The 9,230-nt window shown below is 35.5% G+C and overlaps 1 pseudogene; it reads right to left on the minus strand.

Annotated features, from left to right (window-relative positions):
* Positions 1 to 1,591: 1,591 nt before the first annotated feature.
* Positions 1,592 to 7,176, minus strand: LOC130719641 (cysteine-rich receptor-like protein kinase 44; annotated as a pseudogene).
* Between the last annotated feature and the right edge of the window lie 2,054 nt (positions 7,177 to 9,230).

Raw genomic sequence — 9,230 nt, forward strand, 5'->3', positions numbered from 1 at the left:
CTTAGTTATAGAGTCTCTGATACTATATCATGGATTAAGTATCTCAATAGCTTAAAAGTTGTTGGTTGAAGATTCATAGAAGATTTTAGATTATACTTCTAGCATGATTATTGTGGTCCTTATTTATTCATGCAACTGTGATGCTTTTATGGATCTTGTCTTGCATGCCAAGGTTGGAGGCTATTCTTACAAGTGAAATAATTGAAGCAGGGAAATCAAAGTTCAATATCTTACTTCATATTGGTGATCCAATATAAGCTCAAGTTCTTGACTGCAAAAGTCTCTGTTTTATTTGTCTGTGCTGATTCCTGTAAGTCAAATTGGGTTTTCTCTGCCTATTTCGATGCACTTTGTTATTATTTTACAACTATTTATGCATGTAGTTGTTCCCTCAAGATTCTTAAATCAATATTATTGAACTTATGGCTTGAATAAAAACTAAACTTGAATAAATAGACAGAAATGAGATAGTTTGATGCCTTTTTCCCAGAGATTTTCACTGTTGAATTTAATTGGGAATTTATTAGTTATATTCTAGTCATAAGCATTAGGAAAAAGTTTGGTTGACACCCTAAATACACCAGCTCCCAAAGAGAGATGGAAATAGAAGCGAGAGAAATGAGAGATATATGATGTGATAGGAAAAGAAGTGATATTTTGGTTTCATTTTGTTGCAGGATTTGATGCTTGGTGTGCTGACCTTCATACCCCTGAGGTTGTGGCTGCTGCAGAATCTGCTGTTTTCCAGTTATGAGCCTGTGATTCCATTGGTTGGTGATGATAGTGAAAAGCCTTCATTTCATGTTCAAAAATCTATTTCTGGTAAAGATTATATTCATGGAAAGCTATCAAGCTATCAGGGAATAGGCATTCCGAGCAACGTCTGAGGTTAGTTGAGCTTTCATTAATGAGCCCATTACAGTGTTGTCAATTAGCGGATATCACGGTGCCATAGTACTTTAGCGTAGCGCTTCAAGGGCTCACCGCTATCCGCTATTTTACGCTGTTTTCTGCTTTGCGAGCTTGACATAGCGGATTTTTAGCTTTCCGCTATTTTCCACGATCCGCGGTTGACAACATTGGCCCATTATGATAAATTTATTCTAAGACATTTGTGAAATTGAGAATATAATTATAGCAAATTCACTGAGATGATACAATGGGAAATTTTCTATCTGCTAATGTATTTACCATCTCATATGTTAGGGGCAGATAGTGAATAATACAAGAAAGATAGAAAAATTCCCATTTCATACTCAGGTATTCAATATAGAGGATCTAGTGAGCGTTGCAAGTCATCTTTTTACAACAATTATGATATTTAAACACCTCAACATACACACACTTCACCATATACCCCATTCTCAAACTCTCTCTTGATATCATACACATCATAATCATCACTTATCTATATTTTCTTCCTTTCTCATTTTAAATTTGAATGTAGACACCTAAATAGGGGGTGGTATTTGGTTGATATAAACAAAGGAAAAACTTACATATGGTCCTAGACATTTTCATTTGGTTGAGAAATTGAAGATGTTTATTCTGAATCGATCATGTTTATGGCTATCGCCATTATGATCAAAGTCTAGCGAGCATGTAGCTCTGTAATTGAAGCCTCATTGACTGAACCTTGAGTTGAACTATACTCCCATGACTGCATGTCTGGAAGGTTTTCAGTTCTACTATCCACATAAAATGCAGGTTCTGTAGGCACTGGAAGAGTGACAGAGTAACTATTAAGCATCAGGACAACAGAAGCCATGGTTGGCCTGCTAGCTACGTTATCTTGAACACAGAGTAACCCAATATGGATGCATCTTATCATCTCATTTCGCGAATCACTGCTTAATAGCGGATCTATAATATTTGTAGCTGATCCATCCCTCCAGTTCTTCCATGCCTGCAGGAATTTGCTCAATAGCAATGACTATAAGTTAGGTTCCCTTCTAAAGGAATGTTGAAAAACTAACAATTTATTTAGTTCCATACTTCTGAACACAAGGAAAATAAATGATGAGAAGAAGAAAATGACTTACAAAGCTCACTAGATCCTCTATATTCTCCCCATGACGAACGCTGCTATTTTTTTGCCCACTTACAATCTCAAGAACTAGCACACCAAAACTAAAGACATTTGACTTCACTGAAAACTGTCCATGCATTGCATATTCAGGTGCCATATAGCCACTGGATAACAATGGACGAGCTTAATCAATCAAAATATTTTCACAATTATCTTCAAGTTTTCAGATGCTAAGCTCAATGATATCAATATCAGCAAATGCTTCATTTGAATACTTACTAGGTTCCAACAATTCTATTTGTATTTTCTTGAGTTTGATCCACAACAAATAGTCTTGCCATGCCAAAATCGGATATCTTAGGATTCATCTCATCGTCTAACAGTATGTTGCTTGCTTTTAGATCACGATGGATTATGCGTAGTCGAGAATCCTCGTGAAGGTAAAGAATGCCTCGAGCAATACCTGCAATGATTTTGTAGCGCATTTCCCAATATAATTGTGCTCTCTTGGTTTGATCTGCATATACCCACAAGTGATATCAATATCAGAAGTATATAATTAAGCTTAGTGTATATTTGGAAACTGAGTAGATTTTTATGTAGGGGGAGAAGTCATATGGAAAAAGCTACTAGCACTAGTTTTTGTAGGAAAAAAGTGACTCTGAGATGGTTAATTGTGGTTAAAAACACAACTGAAGTGTAAGAGGTATAGTTCAATTAAGTGCAGGTTTGGAAAATCACGGTGAAGTTAAAATTATGGTGAAGCAATTTCCCTTAGCTTTTACTTCAGTCCGACATAATTTTGACTTCACTGTGGTTTCCGAACGTGTTTCAATATATGCACTAAACATATACATTCAAACCTACCAAATATGAAGTAGTCAAGGCTTTTGTTAGGAAAAAATTCATAGATAAGTAGCCTTTCCCTTCCTTCCAGACAGAATCCAAGTAGTCTGACTAAATTTCGATGCTGAAGTTTAGCCACTAAAAGTACTTCATTCTTAAATTCTAGATCTCCTTGTGCAGAATTCCTTGACAGCCTTTTGACAGCAATCTCTTGTCCATTGGCAAGCCTACCCTGAAAGTATATCAGTTAAGAATAGTAAATTCTCTGCAACTATCTGAGAATATCATATTTTGGTGAAGTCATGATATTTCACAATGTTATTTTACCCTGTAAACAGCTCCAAATCCACCTTGTCCAAGTTTATTAGAATCAGAAAAGTCTTTTGTAGCATCTTTTATGGTGCTGAAGTTGAAGTGCAATGACTCAGCAATTTCAATTTCATCGATATCATCATAATCTTCTTCTTGAGTTTCACCTAGGGAATGGCTTCAAATCAGTACATTTTTCACATTTTACTACTACAATAAAACCTTCTCTAACCATTATTAAATATGCAGAATTCAGTGCAGTTTAAAACTAGCATAGTTAGGTGTGCACCCTCCGGTCACTATTAAAATGTTTTTTGCTTATAATAGTGACCGGAGAGTGTAATTCCTTATCATGAAACTAGCACACAATGGTTATTTTCTTCCTTTGTTCTTTTCCCTTATTCAGTTAGTCATAGTCGTTAGTTGAGTAAAGCATGCTTTGAATAGCTGAGAATGACATTATTTTATTTTCTAGTTGCAAAAATGGATTGTTTATCTTACAGATGAACTGAAATCCTTGTTCTCATTTGATATTTCATTTCATGTTCCACAAGTCCAATTGTGTCATGTTATTTAAAAAAATAACTCATCATGTTACAACACATTCCTAGACAAAATTTAAGGGAAAACACTAGTTGGTGCTACTTACTTTCAATCTTTTTCCTCAGCTTTCTCACTCTTAAATAGATGCAGATAAAAGTGAGCAGCACCATAACAGCAACAATTGGTACAACTACAGCGATGACAGTGGTAGTTTTGTTGTTTGTTCCTGCACAAACACCATTTTTGGAAGAAAAAAAAAAAACCTCATAAATCAACTTTCAACAGAATCAACTCAAATTTCCCCTCCATTAAGGGTGTGTTTGGTTTAAAAGAGTGGAAGGGAGGGAATAAGATGGATTTTAATTGAGGGGAGGAGAGTGATTTTAACTCTTATCATATTTGATTATGAGGTGCGGGTTTTAAAAATAAATTTACTTTAGTTACCCTAACTTTTAAAAGAGTTTTAAAGGAGAGGAAGGACATTTTTGTCTAAGAAATATTTCCCCTCAAAATCCCCTCTTTTGAAATGGAGACAAAAATGAATTATGAGTGGTTTTACCCCTCCCCTCCTAGAAATAGTACCAAACAAGACAAGTTTAACAAGACAAGTGCTTATCAAAAAAAAAAAAAACCAAACAAGACAAGTTTAACAAAACTATGAAAAGTTTCAGAGTAAAGGAGAGGAAAATGGAAAATAGCTTGTGTTATTCATTAGTGTTAGGGATGGTAATGGGTAGGGTCTGGATAGGGTACTATAGTACCCATTCTCATACCCGCGTTTTAAAAAATTACTCGTACCCGTCTCCATACCCGCGTGGGTAGCAACTTGAATACCCGTCCCCGTACCCTCTGGGTACCCGTGCCCATTACCCGCAATTTAGCTAACCAAAATATATTTTTCACTATTTTTGTTAATAGAAAACAAAAAATACAACTAACTTTTTAAATAAAAAACACTAATATAAATACAAAAGATTATCTACATAACAAATAAAATCATTCAACTAAGAATATATTTTTTTAGAACGAATAAGCAAGAAAGATATAACTTAATTTTTAATTTTAGATTTATAATACAGTCCTAAAGTTGTATGTTATTAACTTACTAATTTTAAAAATAAGTAGGAGTAAATTAGCAATGATTATGAATACTTTAAATAGTCACTTATTTCTTAAAATAATTAAGTTTGAAAGCTATAGGTTAAGTTGATTTAATAATAATAATAATAATAATAATAATAATAATAATAATAATAATAATAATAATAATAATATGTGTGCGGGTATGGGGCGGGTTGGGTACTATACTACCCATACCCATTACTTTTTGCGGGTAATTACCCATACCCAACCTCATCCCCATCTAGCGGGTTTTTACCCTACCCATAGTGGGTATTTTTTGCGGGTACCCTGTGGGGTCCAAGACCCATTGCCAACCCTAATTAGTGTACAACAGTTTACAATTCTCTCTTATATAGAAGTAGAAAAACTAACTTTCACTTCTATTAACAGTAAAGGGAAACTAGGCTATGTTTGGTTTTCTGTTTGTGAGCCTCAATGTGCTTTTGGGTTGCACTGAACATTGTGCCATTATGTTTGGGTAACTTGAACCCACTTTCACCCTAACTCACTTTTGGCCAAAAACCCACTTTCATCTAACTTGACCCAACCATCACTTCTACGTTCACGTTGAGCAGTTGGGCTAATTAAAGTTGGATTGAAAAAAATCAACTACTTTCACAGTGCCATAACTGACCCTCTCTCTTCTCCTTATTCCAACCTTCTCTGTTAGTGTAGTTTCGTTTTTTCTCCTTTTTCTTTACTGTACCTGCAGTTGTTTGTTATGTTTTTTCTACTTCTTTGCACCTATTTATCTGCTTGGTTTCTTGTCTTGTATGTTGCTCTTTTAGCTCACTTGGAAGAGGTTTGTCTCCAAGACCTCTCTTATATCAATATATTTTCTTTTCTAAAAAAAAATTCTACAACTTATTTAATTTTTATTAGTGTTAAGTGTTAACTTTACAAATTTCAACTATTTGCATTTTTTGATTTCCTTTTAAAAAATATTTTTGCTTAAAATAATAAAATGTAGTTAAAAAATCATGAATGAAACTCTGTTTTAGAATAAAACTCATACCCTTTTTAGTAATTAATCAACTTAAAAGTGTTTTTCATTAATATTATCCAAACATGATTCATGATATCAAACTCTGTTTCAGAATAAAAGTATCCAAACATAAATCACATTACAATCAACTCATTTTGACCCAAACTCTGTTTTGCAAACCCACATTCACCCAAACTCTGTTTTACAAACTGAAATCCAAACACACACTTAACTTGACAACTACTAACTGAAATTGAATACAAACGCATTAGTAGAATACAGGTACAAATCTCATGATTTCACAAAAACCTCTCCGCTTTCATTCATTCCCCTCCAACCAAACGCTATGTAGAATTTACTTATCTTTTCCTCCATGAGATGAAAAAGGAAAACAAAACCACACAGAAGAAAACGTTCAAAGTTGTGTCATGAATGTAAAAACTGGATCATGAAGTCAACTTGACAAGTATACCTGGTGAAGTAGTGTTGTTACTAGTGTTGGAGGTGGTGGATGGAGGAGGTGGCGGCGGTGGTGGTGGTGCTGTTAATCCATAGAAGAGGAAATTGGTTTCAAATCTCATATTACAACTTGGTCTCACCACCCTGCCACCAAGCTTGTCTCTACAACAATCTATGGGTATGCGCGCAATAGACTCATGCAAGCAAGCATAGCATTGTCACCTGATGCAGCTTTGCTTGTTAAATTCCCCAGCAAGTTCCTCACTGCTACATTGAACTCATCCAAATCGGTTGCGTTCATCTTGTTATTCGCATAGTATGCGGGGCCATCTTCCATATTGTGAAATATTGATCGGTCTGAGTAGCGCAGCATGCATTTCTCATCTTCATACCACCCAATTGCCTCTTTCTGGTTTGGACAAAGCTGTGTGAGATTGGCTTTTGAACCGCTGAGGCAACTGCGGCACTCACCTGCAGTGACGGAGTAAGAAATTTGAGATTATGTGGGCTAAGATAAAAAAAATATGACATGCCTACATGAATTTTATAACTCACACACATGTATTACACGTAAGAAAACAAATATTGAAAAGCTTCGGGGGAGGGGGCATGACAGTTGTGTGTCACCCCTCTCTCCGCCACCACGGCTTACCTGGGGCAAAATCCCCTCTACACAGCCCAATGGCGTTTACTTTGTTAGTACTGTTTTCGCGGCCATTTGAGAAATTATAGAAACCGTAGTTAATTTCTGTGTTGGAAGTGAGGGTGGACAAAAGGGTGTTGAGGTTGGTGTGGTAAGTGTAGGAATTACATATTAATTGGATCTATACTAGGAATTAGAACACCATGACATCTAGTAAAACTATAAATAGCATACCGTCATTCTTTTTCATCTTTGCGGAAGCCGACACACAACTGTATGTGACAGAACAGGATCTTCCACTTGATCTCCTGTCTCTTGCAAACTAACTAGTTCGATGGAGCACAAGCCGTTAAAGAACATCAGAGTCAAGTGGGGATCCTGCCCTCTATTAATAAAACATGGAAAACCTAATGTCCATCCATCATGGATATTAGGCTCATTGGGCCCTACACAAAAGCTCATGCACACTTGTCAATTGGGCTCAACCCAATAAACTTATATGCACATGGTGATTCCAAAAATAGCTCAAAAGGATCACATTAACAAAAGAGCTCACAGAGAAAGAATATATCAGGTAACATTCAACTCATTTTAATAAAATAAAAAGTCATCAATCAATATAAGCCCAAATTAGAATAAAATTCTAACATTCTCCCACTTGGGCGATATTGATTGAGTTTTATTTATTTACAAATTCATTTTTGAAAATGACTCTTGAGTTGAACAACTGTGGCCACATAAACAACCTGATATAATCACCATAAAATACATGACCATCACAGCCAACAAAATCATTAGCTAAGAACCATAAGCAAAGATAAACTATTCCAAGTTTAGTTCACCTATAACTACATAACCAACAATCTCATTAACATGATCATAACACAAGTGTGCAGTGTAGGTACACAACATAGCATAGTATGTGATCATCATTTTCATGCTATCGTGTATAGATCCACATTGTGTCTTTCCAACAAAACACAATCAATCTCACCAAGAGATTACAAACATGTTTCTCATGAAACATCATTTCCATATAGGAAACCAACATCTTTCAAATGAAAGATCAATGTTTTTCCAACAAGAAAACATCAACATCTCCCCAAGGAGAAAATAAATAATCATGTTTCACATTTCACATGAAACATCAACATCTCCCCAAAGGAGACAGTAAACATGTTTTATATTAAACATCGTTCCTTAAAAAGGAACAAAACATCTTATGGTTAAAGACCAATGTTTTCCCAAGAAAACATCACCATCTCCCCAAGGAGACAATAAACATGTTTCTTAACGAAACATCATTCCTTGAAAGGAACAAATCATCTTTTAGTGAAAGATCAATGTTAGAAGGAAAACATAGCCATCTCCAGATATTATAATCATACCAAGGTATTATCATTCCAACATCATAATTTTTAACCATATGCATCGGCCCCTCTGCGGAAGTTGTCCAGTCGTTACCATGGTCCCACGAACCATCGGCTCTGATACCACTTGTAGGGGATTCAAGCACCTCGATTGCACGAAGTAGTAGAGCGAGAAATCACAGATAAAGCACACAACATCTTTGGTCACGCAGTTCGGCCTAATTGCCTACCTTTGCGGCTATAGAGTAGCTATAGCTCATTTGTATTACTTGTGGCATGAAGCATGTGGTTCCAAGTACAACTTTTAGGGTTACATTGTTATCCTATTTATAGTGGATTCTATTGATCTCTATTTCACAATAAAATCCTAATAAATCCTATAACAATCTCTTAAAACCTTTTACAATCCACATTAAATCAAATCCTAATAAACTAAGATTTTAGCCCAAAATATAATGAGCCAAATCTTAACCGGATGCAATGATGATGAACGTGGTGATGGAAACAGTGGTGAAAAGCCTTCATTCCATGATCACAAATTTATTTCTGGTAAAGATTATATTCATGGAAAGCTATCAGGGTATCGACATTCCGAGCAACGTCTAACGTCTGAGGTTAGTTGAGCTTTTATTAATGAGCCCATTACAGTGTTGTCAAATAGTGGATATCACGGTGCCATAGTGCTTTAGCGTAGCGCTCCAAGGGCTCACTGCTAACCGCTATTTTATGCTATTTTCTGCTTTGCGAGCTTGACATAGCGGATTTTTGGCTTTCCACTATTTTCTGCAATCCGCCGTTGACAATATTGGCCCATTATGAGAAATTTATTCTAAGACAATGGGAATTTGAGAATATAATTATAGCAAATTCACTGAGATGATACAGTGGGAATTTTTCTATCTGCTAATGTATTTACCATCTCAT

This window comes from Lotus japonicus, chromosome 5 (genome assembly GCF_012489685.1).
Source record: "Lotus japonicus ecotype B-129 chromosome 5, LjGifu_v1.2".
NCBI lineage: Eukaryota > Viridiplantae > Streptophyta > Magnoliopsida > Fabales > Fabaceae > Lotus > Lotus japonicus.